We start from the raw sequence: 2,861 nt of genomic DNA, 5'->3' as shown, positions 1-2,861 counted from the left end.
CCTTCATAAAATAGTGTTTAATTAAGAGCACCACGTATGATGATGACAATAAGTCAAATATATCTATATAATGGTGATTTGGGAAATCCGATATCAAGTCTATTTTTAGTAGTTATCGCTGCCACCACCCAAAATTCCAATAACATAAATATGATTTGACCATGTGATAATTCTTGAACAAACACTATTTTATATAATTCTCCCCCTTTAAGGCCGTGTTGATTTTAATTATGTTTGTATACTCCAGGTGGGGTAATCAAAGAAAATATCAAGTTTTCAATCAGTTGATTTGCTGATCTATACCATACAGTTAACTATTAAATTGTAATAAAAATATAGTAAAACATATATGTATCATATTCACTACTGCATTAGAAACAGTTGATTGAAACCATTAGAAATGAGCTAAAACTAGTCCTGGGAGATTATGTATGAAACAATGATGTACTAGAGAGGTAGCGTGTTAGGGTTTTTTATCATTCAAAGCCTTAATGGCGTAGTAGAAGGCATGGGTATTACGATCTAACCGTCTGGCCACCTGTAAATGTTTACTTCAACTACTCCCTAATCTAACCTAGTTACTAACACCTTTATTTTATCTTGGAGAGAGAGCACTGTCGGCCACAATCCCTTTCGCAATTGTGTTAGCATTATATTCACTATTATATACATATAGCCTATTACAAAAACTTTGTTGTTTGACCCAGCCTAATATATTCGCATGATTGTTTTTTGTTTGGTGTTTGCTTAAAGTCCTTTGGGTGAGCACTGAATTCAGCTCCACGTATGATACCCCACAATGCCCCTGAGTGTTCGTATCTCTGAGTAAAACCCCGAGTAACACCTCGTACTACAAGTCAAGGTTCTGTTACTTTGTTTTTTCATGTAACATTTATGCATCATAAACACCCTAAATTTTTCCTCTAATGGAATCCTGAACTGGAGGATGGTAATTTTTTTCCCTCTCCTAAATCTAAGGTTCCTAGTCTATGTTTACATACGAATGCGTTCTACTGATGTCACGGCGAAGTGGAGTGAGGGTTTACCCACAATGACTAGCGTGTAGATTCTTTTAGAAAAATGTAAATAAACGAAAATTATTTTTCAATCAAATCCCTGGCCCTACATTGCCATTTTGAGTATTTCTTTTCTCTCTGTTTATAGCTCTCCGTTCTTTGATTTTCTTCATTATTTCCACCCCGAACCGTGGGGGTCTGTCTTTATCTATGAGTGGATTTTCTTTTTGTTCTCTTGTGTTTTTTTTTTTCCCTCCATTATCATGGAGTTTTCTATGCTTTCTAAGGTGCTGTATTCGTTCTGATCTCTTTTCAGTGAATCTGTGACTCTTTTCCCAAATATCATAAGGTCTTCGCTCGGTGTGCTATAATCTGTAATAGTAGGTGGCTTTGTTTGTGGATTTATTTTGTATAGTCTGCGTGCTGAGTATTTCAAAGTGTGTGTTAAGCAAGTTGTGATCGGTAGGTCGTTGTGCTGTTTAGCTTCATCTACCTTCATTGCTCTGATTTTTTTATGCATACTATTATTTGTAAAGATGAAGTCTATGGCACTTTTTTGTCCTCTGCTTTCCCATTTTATTTTTCCTTCACAGTTTGGGTCGTTGTTCAGTAATATAAGGTTGTGTTTCTCCATTAGATCTAGTGCTTGTTGACCTTTGTTGTCTAATGTTTGCGGTCCAATGAAACCTAAGTGAGCGTTAAAATCTGCTAATATTATATATAATTTTTTGTTACAGTTAACTTGTTGTTGGTTTTGTGAATTATCACGAGGCCTCCTTTTTGGTCAGATAGTTTTTTTCATTTGGTAGGCAAAGCCGTAAGCGCCTGGTACTGTGACCGTTCTTAGTTTTTGGTAGGTTTCGGTGATACATAGTATAGTGTATTCACTTAGTTTGTGGTAATTGAATTTTTGCGCATTTATGAAAAGTATTTTTAGTTCGTGCTTTGTAATGGTGTTTATTTTTTCTGATGTTTTGTTACTTGTTTTGGAACTCTGTTGGAGCTTTCCTTTTTTTTTTTTTTTTTTTTTTTTTTTTTTATACCACCCAATTTCGTCCTTTTTTGTTCCTTTAAGGCCTTTCTAAATTTATTGTGTTGGTCTTGCTCTTGTCTGATCATATTTGCTTTTTTACTGCTTTTTGTACAGATTCCTCCTTCTTGATTGTTTCTAAAATTTTCTTGGTTGTCTCATCATTTAACTTATCCCATTTCTCCTCCAAATCTTCTAATAATAAATAATAGATCAATTTATTTGGCAAAGAATCAATATACATGAAGTGCAGATAATGACAATAGCACATAGTTCGAAATAATAATTGCATATTGACAAGGATAACACAAACAGGCATGTACGCTTATTTCCATTTTGACTCTTTTTCCCTAATATCATAAGGCAGTGTTTCCCAAACTTTTTTGGCTGCGACCCTAAATCCACTCTTAGCCTGGAGTCGCGACCCTAATTGTAATAATAAATTCAACCATTTCATGTTATATTTCTACGTACTTGCATAATGTTTATAAACTTTCGTTTTTGTAGTTCAGTTTATATTTACTAGCACAATGAATTTAAATACATTTGAAACTTTAATGAAAAAAAAAGTTAAAAAAAAAAAAGACCCTCTGGCGACCCTCAAAACACCCTCGCGACCCTAGTTTGGGTCGCGATCCTGGGGTTGGGAACCACTGTCATAAGGTCTTCGCTCGTGGTGCTATAATCTGTAATAGTAGGTGGCTTTGTTTGTGGATTTATTTTGTATAGTCTGCGTCGTTTCTCACTGAGCCTCTTAATTTCTTCAGATTGGTTCTTAATTTTCTGGTCATTTGTCTTTAAGTCGGTTTTGCATT

Source organism: Oratosquilla oratoria, chromosome 7 (assembly GCF_046742065.1).
Source record: "Oratosquilla oratoria isolate Oo_2021 chromosome 7, ASM4674206v1, whole genome shotgun sequence".
Classification (NCBI taxonomy): domain Eukaryota; kingdom Metazoa; phylum Arthropoda; class Malacostraca; order Stomatopoda; family Squillidae; genus Oratosquilla; species Oratosquilla oratoria.
Note: the sequence above shows the minus strand (reverse complement) of the source record.